The following is an 18,390-nucleotide window of genomic DNA, read 5'->3' as shown; positions in this document are numbered from 1 at the left end:
CTGTTGCCTTTCCAGGCACTCATCGAAGGTTAGGTCACTCCCTTCCACCTCCTCCCTGCGTTTTCAGGTGATGTAAAATCCCTCTTTGCATCCCTCCCAGCCTTGTCCAGCTGCTCCATGCCAGTAACACAGCTGCATCCTTCCACCCCGGTGCTGGCCTCCCCGCAGGAAGTCAGAGATCATTCTGCTCTCAACAAGCTGTAAAGAGTTTAAACCTTCAAGAGCCTCTAGAAACGTATAATCCGGATTTTATCCTTTAAAATTCATAGTTCCTCACCCATTGATGCTTCCCAACTGATACTTGTGCTCTCCCCTTCGCTATCACTGTGCCTGCAGCTCTTCCGAAGGCATTTACTCAGCTAAGTGGCATCTTCATCCCGGCGCTGTCAGGCGTTTGGAATGATCATAAGAGACATAAATAAGAAATTGTTTCTAAAAGCTGCATCTCTTTGCAGCTCAGCGAGGGGAGTAACAAGCTGTTATAAAAGCACATTTGCTGAGGTCTGACAACTGCACCACGGGTTGTGTGCAGAGCTGGTTACCCCAACTAATCCCTGCACTTCTCCAAAGGCAGTGTCAAAATAAAAATGATACATATGCGTATTTAATTACCTGCCGATGTTGCTATAAACAAAATGGGGTTTTTAAGGGATACATTTTACAAAGGCTTTTAGCTGAGCATCCGCAGAAACTGCAGGCAAAGCCATTTCCATGTATTATAGCAGTGGAGTTTCAATGTTCCAACAGAAATTTCAGGGGGACACAGCAAATAGCAGGTTATTTGCCTGATTTGTGTATGTCAGTGTAAGGTCAGTGAGCCTGAAAATACAAATGTGATTCAAAAAGTGTCAGGGAGAAGAATAAAAAGATGTTTTGCACTGTTTAGAACTGCCTACTCTGTCAGAATAAAAAAGACAAACCCCTCCACATTCCTGGCTGTCACAAGCTGCACTTTCCTATTCAGACCCCAGCCCACCAAAGCCAGTCGTTACAAATGCTCAAGAGCCAATAAACCCTCCTCAGGATTTAGCACTGGGGAAGCACATGATAAGGAATAGACAATTCTTTGTTATAACCATACGTAGCCCCCTCCTTAAAATGCCCTGACACGATTTCTCAGGCGATAAATCAGCTTTCTTTTGCTGATGTGCTAAAGCCCATCTACATACCATAAAAGCTTCTTTTCCCTCTCCATATTCAATATCCCTACGATGGCTTTAATCAAAAGCAAGAGCACGTGCATGAGAAGAGAAAAGGCAGATCTTGCACTTCTGAGAAATAATTCTTTTTGCAACTTAATACTCCTCTGAGCAAGTGGAAAGGTCCCATCCTCACCCAGCCAGCATGATCTTTATTTGCTTTATATTTTCCTGACACAGTCATAGCTCTGCACGGTTCCATCATATGGTAGAGGTATTAATTCACTATTTCCTGCATTGTACAATCCCCACTTCCTTTCCAGTTTTCTCACTATAATGATGCTATAATAAAAAACAGAGGTAATAATGAAATTGGAAAATAGTGTAATTTCTAGCTGGCTGGAATAGAGCACAGCTCTGGAAGCTGCCTTGCTACTGACTTAGTAGATGAGGGTTTTGAACAGTGTTTGAATGACTATCTGCGAACCGCCTCGAAAATCTGCCAACGCAGCATTACTGGATGTCCAGAGCAGCAGACCAAGGACTGACTCACCGATGGGCAGAGCCAGGTAGACCAAAGATTCAACAGCTGGGGGTCGTGTTCAATACTGACAGCAAAAGTCCCTCAAATGCAGCAGATTTTGAGGTCGGGTTATAGCTGCTGTGTACTCCAACACAGTAAGGAGTCCAAGATGCAGGGATTGCCTCTGCTCCCAAATTCCTCCTGCTGTACTGGCTGGATGCTGCCACATCCCTGGCATGGGCTTTGCTCCTCCTGATTGCACTGGAATAAACAGGATCTGAATCAGGACATTAAAATGAAGATTTTAATGAGCAATTTGGAGATAACATTTCCTTTCAGCACACCCAGAGACACACCTTACCCCGTAAGCTCTGCCCCTCATCTGATTTTCAACACTTCATTCATGCACCCACGACAATTCCTTATACAGTTGCCTTTTCCCGAAAGAAGTCCTCATGATATGGTTAAAGATACCGATCTCCTGGCTGCCTGCAGCTTCCAGAACTCCTAATACCAGGGGAAATGACATTTCAAAAGCTGGATGCTCCTGGGAAATGCAGTAATACCAAGGAGACAGCTTAGATGCTTTTCTTGAAGAAGAAATACCCTCCTGCTTCCACTGCACAGCCACAGAAGCAAATGTGAGGAAGGGAATGCCATCTCCAGAAACTGTGACAATGACAGCTTCTTGTGTAATCAGCTAAATCAGGATTGGAGAAGTTGGCAGGTAGCAATGGAGAGCACACCATGGAGAAGGCTGTCCTCAGTGCCAAGGACACAGGTTTCAAGGTCTCTGCTCCATGGGCCCCTCAAGCTGAACCTCTGGGCTCACCTTCATCTTCCATCAGCCTCCTCCAAATGCCTCATTTTATGCCTCACCTTCCACCATGGGAGAGCAGAGTCAATCAGGACAGGTCTGGCCTTACCCTTCTCCAGCAGAACAGTGGCTTTGCAGAGGAAAATTTACCTCTTCAACTCTGTGGAGAACAGGACAGAAACACAAAATGTGGGATGTCTTTTATGGACACCAGCTGGAGCAACCCTCCAATGTAGGGCTTACCCCTCCATGACCCACAAGGAAAAGCTGGGCAGAGATGGAGGGGGGCAGGGGCTCCTGCCAAGCTCTGTGAGCTCACACTGAGCAGCCAGACCTGTATCTCATGCAGAGACACAAAATCCTCGTGTGGAAGAAAGTGTGAGAGAATAACTGCTGTGCTCATCTGTCTGCCATGAAACAGGAGCCTGCAGCCCAGCCCTGCCCAGCTCCTGCAATTACAGAGAGCTTTGGGGGCAATAAACAGCACCCAGCTGGTTGCAGAGCACTTGGGTTTCCGTGTCTGGAGTCTTTGCAAGCTTTGCAAGCACGGACTTAACAGGGAAACATATTTCCACAGGTGATGTTGAACTGCAGCTGGGAGGAAGTGGTGGATGCCTGGATGGATGGAGTGCAAGGTGTGGGATGGATCCAGAGACACCAGATCTGTCACTGGTCAGAAGGCAGGAATGAGATACAGCCCACCCTGATTACCAGCACAGGTAGAGCAGAGCTCCTGGGGAGCAGGGAGGTTACAGTGCAAAGAAAAGTGGCATCCTGCACCCCTTCCCACAATAAAGGAGCACTGGACATCCTGCACCCTCTCACCCTGCTGTCAGCACTCTCCACAGGTCTGTGCATCTGCAGAGAAAACTCCCCATAGCAGAAGCAGATCCCAGACTGCATCAGCTACTCCGTACATTGAACAGAAATGCACACCATCCATCTTCCCTCTGAAGGGAATTTCATGCCACCGCTTCTGCTTTTTGATCCGATAGTTGTCACCTGAAACAGCCAGTGCTTCCAAGCACAACCACAAAGAGAGAGACAGTTGCTTGATGCAGCACTATTCAAAATCTGCCCAAACTCATGATGGATACAGCATCTGAGTGTTTTGACCTTCAAACCTCTCCCTCATCTTTTCCACAGTCTGCAGTCAGATACAACGGTTGTTTCATTTATTCGGGGTATGTGGGCAGAGATAGGTGTCTGTTGACTGATGGTATCAGGTTGCATAATTTGCTTTTAATTTATATCTGTCTTCCCAAAGTGTCTAGTGGGGAGAATAAAATAGATCTGAGGATAAAACAATGGCTTCGGGGCGGGAGGGATGTACAGAACGTACAGTCCTCCACTCCCCACACACATCAGCCTCTGCTGAACACCTCAACAGATATTAACAGCTCCTGTGGGCTTCAAACTATCATGTAAGCTAGAAAATATGCCTAAGTGGTTAGAGCCCAGCTAGAAATGGTTTTGGGGCAGATATCAGAAAACAGAAATCTGGGATTGTACTAAACTGCGAGCCTGTGCTAAAGGGATACTCAGGCGAGCCAAGAGCCAAGGAAGTACAGAGAGAGCAGGTGTACCAAAGCAAGAGAGAGGTCAGGACATGAATTCCTTGGCTTTTGGGAGGGAATGACAGACCCTGAACAATGAAGACTATCCTGGCATGGGAAAACAGGTGTCTGGGAGCAGGGACAAGGACAGGCACATCAGGAAGCAGAAATTGGCCATTAGGGCAAAACGAGCAGGAGCAAGACCCAGAAGAACAGCTACAGCACAGGGCACATTGGAAAGGTGAGAGCAGCTGGTGGGATTGCCCAGCACCTCTGCCAGCCACAGGGACTGGCAAGATTGGTCTGGACCGTCTGGTCGTTCACCAGACAATCTTTTTGAGACTTTGATTAAGATAACAATCTCTTCACTTGCCAGTGCACAAGTTTGTTGTTTCATTTACAGCTCCTTCTACTTTGCAGAGACTGGCAGAATGTGTTAATTAATCCTGAGATGCTGAGAATTTTCTCAGCCTTTGTAGTCACACCTGACCCTCTGCATCTGCAGAAAACCACCCTCTTTAAATCCACTTATCACCAGATTTCATTGCAGTCATATTCAGCCATCCTGCCTCTGGCTCGGCCCTCTGGAAGCAGGCACATGCCATCTCTGCCCTCCTAACCTACCCACACACATCAGCAGCTCACCTTTCCCCATATGAGGGGAAGGATATAGGCACTGCCTGGCACCTTCACTGTGTGGCCACCAGTCTGCATGGGCATATGAGTAATGCTAAATTCAAGCACAAGGGTAAGGATCTCTGTTTGTCCCTACCAGCATCCCTGCCTGCTCACAGGAAAAGAATCTGTATCTTCTCCAGCCCAAGATCCTCTTATATCACAGTGATGATCAGCTACTCTTTACTTTCTCTATGGTTTCTTTTTAGCACATAAAACATGTTACCCAGATTTAAATTGTCCCTGTGCACAAGGCAGCACTAGGGCATTCAACCTACCTGGATCCCCCTCTTTGCCATTCAAGGCTTCCCTGGACTCAGGATTCAGTTTATGACAGGCAAGAGCCCTGAACTGCTTTGCACTGCAGCATTGTACCAGATAATCATTCACACGCTGAATTAACTTGTCTGAATCCCAGTAAAGATGAGGAACCGGTATATAAAAAGTCCCATGTAAGCCAAATGTTCGTCCAGTTTGATTTGTTTTCAATGCCTCAGCTCACGTCAAGTCTCAGCTGAGATCTGACAGCTTATTTCCACTAACTGGGGTAAACCCAAATATCTCAGAGTCAGGGAGAAACATTCAAAATAATTTTAATAAAAGCACCGGGCACTCCCAGCTCCATCTCTCACACTGGAAGGAAGGAGCCCTTTTCCTTGCTTATCTGCCACTGTTTGCAGCCTGGTCCTGCAAGTAAAGCATGGCCAGCAAGGAAAAAATATCCATCCCAACATCTGAACCTTTCCACGCCTTTGGTAACTGACCTGACTCACTACCTCGTTACAAAGCACAGCAGGACTATAGGCAAAAATGCAGGGGAGCCTGAGACCAGCAGAGAATTTTAGCTCCAGAAAGTAACAGCTGCTTAGAAATAAAGCAATTTAGAAGTAAAATGAAATAAAGCAATTTAGAAGTCAAACAACATAAAGAAAAAACCAGTAAGATCCAGAGTGAGATCAGAATTTTTTGAACATCCATCAGATTCTGAATCCTGATTCAGCAGGTGAATAAGCCATCCAAGGAGCATGGCTCTGTGGGAGGATACACAGTCCCAGGAGCCAGGAAAACGCTCAGACAGAGAACAAAACTGGAATTTCAGCAGAGCTAGCCAGGAGGTCAGATTGGGTCATATAAAAATGATCTCTCTTACTCTTGCACTTGGTGAATGTTGGATCTCAACAGTGGGTGAAGGACCCCCAGGCTTTCAGGTTTGCTCCATACACAAGTGAGTCTCAGGAGAGGTGGGATGGGATGAGCCACCCTCTATGCCAAATTAACTTGATAGCCAGCATTTGGTTACTCAAAGCTGGCAACTGTGGGAAACCCTTAGAGACTTCTCCCTGGGGTATCTCCACTAGTTACCTAGAAACCCAGGCTGAGTTTTATGAGCAGAAAATATGTTGGGAGGCATGTTTGCCTCATCTGCTTTAAAAAAGAGCTATTTTCCCCTTTTCCCCACCCAGTAATTTCATTAGTGGAGAACTATTTATGGGCTTTAACTACCCCTTTTCTTCTTTGCAGCCTGGATTTCCCAGCCTTAAGAACATCCCAGCCCCTTCCACTTCCAGCATTGTGGCCTCACCCAGAAGCAATCTGTGCAAGCTTCCATGGTATCCACAGGACTTTGTGTGAATAAGAAACCCTTTATGAGCCTAATACCTCTGCATGCTGTGCCGAGACCTTAGAGAAAACGACTTTGGTGGGGAGGGGGTGGGTGGGAATGGTTAGGGGTGAGGGCAGCCAGCCCATGATTGAACCCAGCAAGTTTTCCAGTTGATTATCCTCTCCTTTTGTCCAAGATCGTGCTGAGCTTTCTTTGCAGCCTGTTTGCTGACCATCACAGAGCCAAGTGCCCAGCAGCCGGCACTGGCTGCCCGTCATCCCTGCATGCCAAGCAGGGCGCTCTCCCTTCAGCCATCGGCTGTGGGTTGCAGGAGCGATTTCCCAAAGTTAGAGCATCGCCTTAACAAAGCAAAAAGGGGGGCTCAGTGGCAGGGAGGGAGGCCAGAGTGTTAGCCTTTCACCTCTGGAGGCCATGGCTCTAATCCTGGCTCAGGTTACCAAAGAAAGCGAGTCTGATGCGCTCCTCCCTCCCCGAGCAGCCAAGCCAGCAGATGTGCTGCACACCACACGGATGTCCATGCTGCAGCTCCACTTCCCAGGAGCTTGGCCACACTGACAGTTTCATGGCTACAAATTGCCAGTGCAAAGGCCAGCAGCACTGAGGCTGTGAAGGCAGGCTGGGAAATATTTCCCCCCTTTTATCCTTGGGTTTGCTCATCTTTCACCTCCAGTCCAAGTGGACCAGCTGAAAATTTACTGATCCCTTCTCTCTCGTCATTCTGAAACTCTCTGTGACAAATGAGACAGCTAAAAATATAGAAAAAAAATATAGTTTAACTACAAACTAGCTAGGATCATCACTTTTCTGTAGGGAACTCTGCTTTATGTGGGTTGAGCTGCTAGGGGATTTATTTCTTTAATTACACTAGAAAGAAGCAAAAATAATTGATTCTGGAAAAAAAACAACCCTGAACTCAAAAATCATCTCAAGCTCCTCAGACTGTTCCTGGAGATAAGGCTGAGCTTGGCACTCAGAAATGTACTTTTAGAGAGGAAAATTTTTGCTGTTCTTCCTTATATTTAAGCATAGCCACCAGCTGTGAATTTTTGCAACAGCTTTCTGGGAACAGTGTCAAGGACAAAAATACAGCTTTGGAGATGAAGGTAGAGCAGTTCAATGAAAGTTTAAGAAGTGGCTGCCAACAGGAGAGATGGGGTTTTAATTTTATCTGAGATGCAGCCTACGTAGGGGTCCGACATAAGTTTAAATTATTTGCATCTAAAAAGTGTTCTGGTTTGGTTCAGGAAGAAGTGAAGCTGAAGCGTCCTTCCAACCAGCTGATCTCCTGGCAGTCACAGAGAGGACATTTTACAGGGACAGTAGACTTCTCAGCACTTCTAAATTTCTTGCTTCCTGACTTAAAGAAAAGTGGGATTGCTGAGGTTTGATTCATGGTGAGGTAAACATCCAGATGCTTTGGAGACCAGGTTGGATGGGGCATTGAGCAACCTGGTCTAGTGGGAAGTATCCTTGCCCATGGCAGAGGGGTGGAACTAGGTGAATTTTAAGGTCCCTTCGAGCTGAAACCATGCTGTGATTCTCTGCAAGTACCGGTGAAGGATGGGGCAGGAGAACAGCTGGAAGCGGGCTGCAAATTGAGTTACCAGACAGGTTCAGCGCTTCTCAAGGCCAGACTCATGGACCACGCACAAGATCAGTTCCCACAGCTGCGTTCCAGGAGAAGCCAGTCAACCTCAGGTAGATCAAGCACAGCAGAGGCTCACCCCTCCACCAGCACAAACCTCCAAGGACTTACTGACAGCTTTCCTTCATGTCCTGTGCAATCTCAGGCCTTACACAGCCCACTGTGGGTGCTCCCAGCAGACCTGCATGCTGCATACAGACAGCCTAGAGTCAACCAGTGTGAGCACAAGGTCTGAATCTGGGGTTCTGGACTTTTGAACCCACCCATCTGTCCATGCAGGCACCCCACAGGGGCTGAGCACAGACGAGTGAGTTTTCCCTATGAAATCACCACTGCTTTGCAGGAAGCAGAGACCACCAGGGCTGTCCAGCAGACACAACCCACTGGTGCGATTTTAACTTTAGGTATTTCTTTTCCCTTCATGAAGGAAAAAAACAAATACAAGACCTTTTGCACCTGGTGAGGAACGGCTGTTTGTTTAGACAGCCAAATGAAGTCATCGCTGAGACACGATGCCCTCACACCCCCTTTAATACTCACTTGCCAGAAACCAGAATGGAGTGAAATGACCCATCACCATCCACAGCTGTCTGATACAACCAGGAATGTTTCTGCCTCCTCCTCAGTCTCCTCTAACCATACAAAAGCCAAACTTATCACTGCCACTTAACACAAACAAAAAAGTCATCTCCCTAGAATGAAAAGGAGGTGGAAATTACTGCACAACCAATTTTTCCTGCAAATTGCCCTGTGAACCTTCTAATGAAGGCTACAGCATCCCAGCCTGCCGTGCCCTGGGGTCTGGCCAAAGCATTACACCAACCCCCAGCCCAAGCAAAACTGCCCTAAAGAAGCTCCACACTCAACACTACTCGTCAAGACAAATAGAAAACTAAGCATTTTTAATTCGCATTTTAAAACAAAGGCTTCTAATATCCAGACCATTAACTTGGCTACGAGGCTTTCACAGCAAAACTTGTTACCCACTGCGTTTTGTTGTCACTAAGATATATTAAACACTATTAATTGTGATGCCTTGCTATTATGCTATTTGGAGACTTGCCACAAGCCTGCTTCCGCCCAACCTGTATTATGCTGTGAACCTTGGAGGCGTTTTAAACATCTCATGCAAAATTCATGAATGTGAAAAGGAGCCTGTCTATGTTTCCAACATCTTGAGGGGCTGGGGAGCCTTCCTGAAACCCATCTCAGTTCAGGGCTCATCCTTAGCAGCTACTACATCTCAATCCAACCAGCCAAGCCCTCTCTCAAGCCCCGATGATTACCAAGGTCCATATGCACCTTCCTTCTAATGAATATAGGCTTACGGACATCTCATGCATTATTTACCAAGGTGTGCTTATTATGATTGCAATGATTTAAGGCAGTTTGTTACAGGCACAGCTCTGAGTGATTTCGATCAATAGAAGAAACAAGAACAAGCCAATCTGCATAGAACAACAGCCTGGGTCCTCAGGGGCTGTGCTTCCCTGGTTAACCCTTCCCAGCCTGGCACAAAAGAGGCTTGCACTTGTTGGCTAGACACAAAGAGTTGGTTTCCCTCCCTCTCGCCCTCCCTACTCTAGTCAGGTCTTCGAAAGGGTTCTGCAGCTCCTCCAGCTGCTTGTTGGGCAGGATCCCACGTGCTGGCACAACATTCCTCATGGTACTTAACATGCACCTTGGATATGGCTATAGTCCATTCATTAGGATATGTCATGCCCCACCTCCAGGCCCCAAAAACAAAACCTTCACCTCTTTTCCCAGACATGAATTTTAGGCTTTTGCTGCCAGCTGGGGAGATCCCAGGTTCAACCCCCGAGGATAGCTAAGGCAGCAGGTATGAAGCAATTACTGCAGACAAGTAGCTGGACACTACTGCCAGCTGAAGCGGGGAAGGAGCTCCCTCAGCAAGAATTGGAAGGTGACAGGGAGTGGGATGTAGAGCAGTTTTGTGGCTTTCCAAGTTTACAGACTAAGAGGTCAAAACTCTGTATCTAATACCTCCTAATGTACAGAATTACGGCTCAGCATTTGCTCTGTGAACCCTGGGAGCTGCAGCAGATCTCTGGACCAGTCAGGATGACCCAGTGATGTTGCTGCAATGTCCCACCACAACAGCGTGAGGTCCCAAATGCCAGAAACTCCTCCCCTGTAGCACAGGGAGCAGGTAACTAGGACCTCTGGGCAGGGCAGGAGTGTGGTTTAAGGACAAACAATAAACACTGCTCTGTATTTTCCAAAACTCCTCACATTAGGCGAGTCTGGGGATGTCCTTCCCCACTGAGTCTCAGACTGGTCTCAGCTCACTTCGCTTTTACATCGGAGCTTCGGATCAGAGCCGGCACATGGGAAATATATTCATTACTTCGAAGGGGAAGCAAACAGGATGTCTGGACAAAGCACCAAATAAAAGGCTAATGACACAAATGGATATTTAATACAATGACTTCCTCTGATTATCCTATAAGGAAACACTTCAAATGCTGTCCATTTTCTACATCCTGCATCACTGCAACGTGCTTCAGAGGCTGGGAGGGACTTTTCCACACCACACACTGGTCAGGTGGGGCTGTGCCCTTACCTGCCTGCTGCAGACAATTTGGTACATCATGTACAGCCTGCACGAGTGGCTCAGTGCCCTGGGATGCTCTGCCAAGCAGCAGGATGGGAGCATTTCTCCTCCTCACCATCAGTGCTCAGCATCTCCAGCACAGTGAGGAGGGTGCCAAGGCATTGCTTTGGTGGCTGATCACCTTATGAAACAATTCCCAGTGATACAGAGGAGACCAGAGTTACCTTTCCCTCTCCACTCCATCCCTGGGATAGCCAGCAAAGTACCAGGAGCTGGGGATAACACCAGCACTGCAAAGTACTCCTCGGGTTCAGCCCACAGGACTGTCCCACAGCCTGAGCCATCCCCAGGGCACGTCTGTGCTGGGGGGGGGTCACTGAACAAACAGAGTTTATCCCAAATCCCTGCTTAGATTAAACCAAGACAGGATTTCATTAGCACGGCACTTGTTCTGCTGCTGCTGATCTCTCTGGAGAAAAGACAACTGAAGCCTTTTGCTTTATGGCAACAGAAGGGAAAAGACAAGAACAAAGTGGTTCAGTTTAAAAAAAAAAGAAATTGTTTCCAGAGTCACCATGACCCGACAATTGCTTTGGGTTAAACTAAATCCAACCCAATTGGCCAAGAAGCCAGAGACATCAATATGTAGGATTAAGCTTAGATTTCTTTTTGCTGGCTAGAGAAGCCTGAAAAACTTCTCTGTAGAAATTACCTTTCATTTCTCTTTAATTTTTTGATGCAAAAAATTCAAGTGAGAGTTGAGCTCTATATGGGTACTAAATAGCAAAATAATGACACCATTAGGAACACAAAGATGAATGCAGAAAGCTCCTTTCTAGTTTAAACTCATAGGTTTTGTTAACAGTTATTTCATTCCAGTGCCTAGCCAGCACTTTGTTTAAAAGAGGTCTTTGTTAATATTTTGATTAAGTTAATAAACATTATTAGGCAAACTTGCCTCTACACCGCTAAGGAAGACCTCCTAGCAAAACCAGAAGAGAACATTTCACAGTCCTAACAATTCTCAGATAACATAGGAGAAACAAAAAGGAAATTCCCTCAACATCAGTAGTCTTTAACCATTCCAGCAAAATTAAATACATAAATTAAATGAAGTCTAATTAAACAGTAAATTTTATTACAGGCTATTTTCAAGGCACTGTTTTTCCAATAAAGGAAATCTATAGTCTGGGGAGGAAGAGGAATACTTTCTAATGTCTTTTGAAGTCTGACTTTCTTCCAGCAATTTATACACTGTTTGCTGGGATAATTCCACCAGAAAAAGAAAAGAAAAAAGAAAAGACCAAACAAAACTAAAACCTCTTCTCCATTTCTCAGCAACATCCTTGGGATATAACTTGCTTTTCTGATGCAATAAAGAGAGTTGTGACCAGTACAGCCATCCCTGATAGCAATCAGACTCTGGTATCTTTGTACATGGTGTGAATTATAGTTATTTCTGTACCAGTGATGCAATAGCAGCCTTCTACCCATCCTGAGTTGTTTCTAAGCTCAAGGGAAAAAGGTTCATTCAATCCCATCTTTGCTGTACAGCTGCTTTAGGAAAGAAGCCAGTGAATGTTCCATCCCAGGCCAAGAAAAATAATTTTTAAGGATGAGATAAGACAGAATTTGATCCTGTGTTTACAGCCCCCCTTGCAACAAAGACCAAGCCACCAGACCTGTGGGAAAGCCTCTCTGTCTCACAGAGCACCAGTGGCACCAAGAAGTGTTTGCCCCGAAGAGCGAACGCTCCTCCCTAACACCTTTCCTGGAGCAACATGAGGGATTAGCAGGTCTCCTTATTTGATAGCTCAAAGCTCCCTATTGATTCCCAACTACAGCTGACACCAAGGAATTACAATTAGTTGCAGTCAGTTTTCCCATCGGGACAAAGCTGCTGGCAGCAACCCTCAGCAGGCAGAGCCTGTGGTCCCATTATCTGCTCACACAGCCCAACACTAACAGAGAAAGCAAGGTGCAAAATCAGGAAAACACCTTCATTCAGATTCAAGGCCATCTCCTTCTTCTCCCACAGGAGCTCTAGGCTCTCTCACCTCCTCCAGCCTGGGAAATAAACTCCTCTCCCCTCACAAACGAGCTATTTCAACAGGCTGCAGCTGATGCTTGGCCGCTTACTCGCATCCACCTCCAGCTGCTGGCGGATCGCACAGCAGAGGAGGTTAAGTGTCACTGGGGCTTAGCAGCAAGATTGGACCTGCCCTTCTCCAGCTGCATCCGTTGTGCTCTTGGGGCTGGGCCAGGCTCGAGACAGAGGATCTGACGGGGTGGAAAAGGAAATTCTGTGCATTCCTCATCCGTAGCCTACATGCCAAGTGAAATGCAGCGATGAGCAGCCAGACCGGAGTGCTTGTCTGAGACATCGTGCAAGCTGCAGAAATTGCAGTGTTTTAAAGCACTGTTGTTGAGCTGAGTCCAGAGAAACCAGACTGCTGGGGGTATGGAACCATTAGTGCTTCAGTAGTACTACTGCAACAGGTGAAATGTTAGGAGGAACATAAATCCCAGGATGCACCCTCCAAAGACTGAATTCTGGCTTAGGAAAAACACCTGCCCCAAAATGTTCTGAGCATGTGATTTTAATTTTCTCTGACCTTTTTGTGTCTCTCCTAAGCCAGGCACAAAAATATCCTCCTCAGAAAATTTCTGCCTGGAAATGATGGTCCTCTTTCCCCAGGTCCTTTTAAAGGGAAGAAAATTACTTGTCTTCCAGAAATGTGCTGCTATGAACAAGCAATGCACGAACTGCCTGTTAGAGGGAAAGGAAAAAAACCATGTTCTGCATGGGGAATTCTCTCAAAACTCATCCCAGCTATCTCCTGAGCAACCTGATCTAGTGGAAGTGGCCCTGCCCATGCTGGTGGGGTTGGAACTGGATGGTCTTTAAGGTCCCTTCCAGCCCAAATCATTCTGTGATTCTATCCTAACAAACAAAACTGTAATGAAATTAAAACACAACAGCAGGAAAATCCAGTGTAAATGTAGTGTGACATTGATAATTAACAGTTGAAAAAGTCAGCCTTTGGTTGCCTTCTCCCTCCTACCAGTGCATTATTAACTTTGTAAATGGAAATCTCCCATGAGCAGAGTCATGGCTGCTAATCACAGCATCCTGATAAATGCCCTTTAGTGCCCCATCTGCCTTCAGAGGGTTTTGGGGGGTTGCACTCCACCCCCACAAGAACATCAGCTCCTTTTCATCCCCTAAAGCACTGTGTGGCTTGCTGGGGTGTTCCAGATCCAGTCACATCCCCTCAAGAAATGTTCACCCCAGGTGATTTTGGTCCCATGGTGTAGCTGGGGTTCTGTGGGGATGACGAACATGAAAGACACACAAAGTACATCCCTTCTATAAGAAGTGTTGGAGAAGGGTCTGTCCAATTTCCATGCCCAGGGATGCCTGTCAAGTATCCTGTCTCCCAGGAGCTGGACTCAATGATCCTTGTGGGTCCCTTCCAGCTCAGGATATTCTAATATTCTATGTCAAACCTTTAAAACTTTCAGCATGAGGGAGCTGGAGCCAGCAGCATTCATGCCTTGGGGAGAGAAGACTCATCCGAACTAAACTATAACTTGTGCCTTCCCACTCCAGCCTGGCAGCCAAAATACCAGCCAATACCACCACAGGACCTCACCCACTCCATCCATGGTTGCTGACTTTGATGGGGCAACAGCTCTGGTCCAGGATGGCTTGGAGAGAGCTCACAGTCAGGTTTGAGTCCAGGCATTTCTGGCAAATGTACCTCTGATTCAACAACAACATTGGGTTTGGAGACCTGGCTTTTGAAAACACACCAGCTCAGCTAAAATCCCTAGGGAACAGAATGGAGAAGGGTGCCAGCAGCCAAAGGGAAACAAATTGCTCGAAGACTCTTCCAGGAAGTTGGCCATGCTGTATTGGCATTGGCCACACAATGTTTTCTTCACCACAAAAACAATGCTTCTGCCACTGCTACCACTAATTTCATTCCAGCATTCGGAAAACACTCCTGTCTTTGTGAATCTGTTTCCTGAAAGGGTTCATAACCCTCCCATTTGTACCATTCAGTGTGGGACTTGTTCCAAGCCATAAGGCAGGTGCGTGACCCAGGGGCACTCAGTGGTCACCTCTGGTTGTCACTACGTGTCACACCTGCTTGGAGGAAGGTGCAACCCTCTTTGGACACCTACCCATTACTGAGATCCAGGAAAGAGGATGAACTTCAGGAGGGAGAAGGCAAGCAAAGCAATATGTGAGGCATCATTACAGGGACTTCTCTTGAGCTCTTGGTACTATACCCACCAAACTAGAAGTACCTAGAAGCATAGAAGTAAACTTCTATACTTCTAGTGCACTATAGGTATAAATTATCCCAAACCACTTCTTCTTCCTCATGAGAAACAGTTTCAGGCTGAGATGACTCTGACTCAAGCAGGTCAAGCTGGGGGCATTGGCCCCACAAGAGAAACAGGTCACAGATCAAGCATGCAGGAGGTATGTGGATAGGGATGTCACATGGGACACTTTGTCCCTCAAAGGGCTCAGTTAACAGCTGTACCTGATGCCAGTAGCAACATATCGATGCTGCCTAAATGGCTTTTGGAGTTAAAACTTGCTCACACCGATGCTTCTTTCAGATGGGTTTGTTACTCTCAACATCCTTCCTAAACCATGCCATCAGTGCTCCTTACAAACTGACATCTCCTCTCAGGGCTGATTTCTGCTGAAATTGCTCAAACTCAAATTCACATTCCTCCAGCCAAAATGGCCAATGAAAAACTTTGGGATAAATATCAGCAACAACTTGTATTTCTTGGGTAGAGCAGAAACCGCCCAAGGCAGGATAATGCCTGTGGGTGCAGCAGATGGAGCTTGTGCTGAGTTGGCACAGGGCTTGCTCTCTTGTTGAAGGACAAGTGACATAAGATCCGCAGCTTTTCTTCCACATTTCTTCACAGAAAACAGTTGGGATCCAGGAACAGCCTTGCAGCACATGTGCTGGGGGTAAACAACTGCACTGCTTCTAAAACAGTGCAAACAGGGCTACAATAACATGGACCAAAATCCTTGCCCTAAAAGGGTTTTTCCAGCCCTGTGTCCTGTGGTCCTGTTCCTTTGACCTTGCCTTTCTAACATTAACACATACCACACATTTTTCAAAAAGTAACCAGCAAAATGAGATATTTCACTGCATCTGATCCTCCCAGGGAGAGATGAGAACAAAACCTCCTAATGCACGTTAATCCCATCACCAGAGCACTGCTGAAAGATGGCTGATACCTGGGATAGGAACACTGGGAAGGGATAGGAAAACCTATATCAAGGCTCCCACATCCCACCCCAGCAGTGGCTGCCTATCAGTGGCTGGGGAAAATATTCTCAAATACAATTTTTTCCATCATAAATAAGTCTGCATCAAGGCTCATCTGTGATCACAAAGCAGGCAGCACCATGGTTTAGGCTCTGCAATCTGCCTGTGTAAAGTGTTACATCAGGCAGGGGGGTGGCCTGGCAGTTTTGGGGTGATGGGAAGCAAACACACACTGCTCTGCACATTTTGGGTCAAATCCCCTCCTCAGCAGGAACCCTTGTGCCTCCATCTCAGAAAAACCCAGAACGAGACAATTTGCATCCATGGGACCCTCAGCCACTGGTCAGGGGAAGAAGAAAGCCTCTGGCAAATCCATTGGAATACAAACAGAGCCTGGATGAAGGGTGACACCTTCAACAGGAGGAAGGGAGAGTCAAGCAGCAATTTCCATCCTGGGGCTGGGGCAGGTGGCAGCAGCAGCCGCCGGGCCGCGCACAGACTTGTTCTCATTTTTGTCCTTTGACCTTCTTCCCCTCAGCAGCTGAGCCTTGTTTACTGGCATTTCGGCAGCCCATCTCCTGTTTCCATTAACCCCCGGAGAGGTGGGAGGCAGAAAAAGGAATGGGTTTGCATGCTGGGTGGTTGGTGCTCTGTGTGAAGGGCAGTGAGCTGCTCTCGGGATACACCACGGGGACAGATTTATCCATGGGGGAAGCATGGAGACAGCAACGTGGCATGGGCTGTCTGCTTTGCTTGGCCCACAGCACGCTGGGAGAGCCACAGCAGGTACAAGGACTCTGGAGCCACCAGCTTTGCCTCTGATGCTGCACATCTGGGGGGGCTTCACTATTCTGACAATTAGACAGACAGTGTCAAAACTAGCCCTGCTTTGCCCTCAGGCTGTGTTTATTCAGCACAGAGATGAGACATTTTCAGCATTCCTCCATCGAGCCTGACCTTGTAAGAGAATAAAATCTGATGGATCTGTCCCCCCTAAATGACACCATGGAGACTTCAATGCTCCTGAACAGCCATGCCCCATGGGTTAAATCCAAGAGTTTAACATAAAAACAAAGGGAAAATATTGCCCTGCTGACACTGAGAGACACTGAATGCAACTGATCTGAGCCACTTCTGGCCAAACAGATCAGAGATTAAAGACACCTGCTACAGGCAAGAAGGCACATCACTCATTCTCCCTCTTGATAACACTGCAGTTACTACGGCATGGCTGGTACCCAGGTTATAGATCAAGATTTCTTGTGGGGACAGTCCTGGGACAGTTCTGAGCCATTCTGGCTATGAGCCAGGCCAGTGCTGCCCTGTGAATGCCCAATTAATTAATGCTCCGGGAGCGCGTGTCCAGGAAAAGCCCTCCCAAGTCTTCACATTTGCAGTGCATAGTGAGAAATAAGTTCTGCTTCTCTGCAAAATCATTGAGGTTTAGTTCTAAGATATTTATATTTATTGATTTTTGCTTATTTCTTCTCTTTTTCATTTCTCTTTATGGAATCTATTGGTAACAACAAAGAAGAAATTTCATCTGTGCACCACTGCCAACTGCAAGGCATCAGCCCTTGGTTTGGAGAAATCCCACAACCACTCTCCAAGATAAATGCTGATTTTAATGACAAGCTGCTATGCAGTTATTCAGGATGGACAGACAGACAGACTGAATCTCCTTCTACTCCTAAAGTGTTTCAGTCTGGCCACAGTCAGTCAGCCTGGCTTAGCTATAAGTTTATTTGCCATACAGGGACCTGACAGATAGTGAAGGGCACAGATTTATCATTATTCCTGCAAGTACAGGCTCCTCACCCTGTGCCTGGGAATTAACAAATGGCACAAAGAACAAATTGAGGATTACAAGGACCCCTCGGTCCCTGCAATGTCCTGCTTTGCTGCTGGCCCCAGGGACTGAACGCTCCCCTTCTCTTTGTCTGATCTGCACTTGGGCAGGTGGCAGCCCCTCGCTGGACTAGACACCCCGCAAGCATCAAGGTGCTGATGAATATCCATCTAATTAGAATTACGGATTCTCCAGGCCAGCCCTTCGACTGCAGAAATTAGCTAGTTTATTCCAATAAAGATGCTAATATGGGGGGCTTTGTGAAGGGCGAGAAATTCCCATTGTCATTCAGAAGCAATTTGTAGCGGATTTGAAGCCTTTGAAAAGGTGACGTGCTGGTGGCTGGGTTTGTATAATACCCATCCCCGAAATTCACAGCTGAGCATTCTTCCCCTCCATATGCTTCAGTGCTGCCCAATTTGTATTCCCCCGGTGAGGAGGCGCTGGAGCGGAGCAGGGAGTGATAGCGAGTCACCAGCAGCGGCAGCGAGGGGAGGGCGGCGGGGCCCGGGGACATCAGCCCTGCACGCTGGGGCTCCACACGGGCTGAAGGGCTGGGGATCCTTGGCTAATCTCCCTGCTGGGGTGGGCAATGCACAGCCTGAAACAGGGAGAAGGGTCTCGGGTGCCTTCAGACACTGGTATCAATTATTTAATGCTTCTTCAAGGTGCTCA

This window comes from Corvus hawaiiensis, chromosome 13 (assembly GCF_020740725.1).
Source record: "Corvus hawaiiensis isolate bCorHaw1 chromosome 13, bCorHaw1.pri.cur, whole genome shotgun sequence".
Lineage (NCBI taxonomy): Eukaryota > Metazoa > Chordata > Aves > Passeriformes > Corvidae > Corvus > Corvus hawaiiensis.
This window is presented reverse-complemented; position numbering follows the sequence as displayed.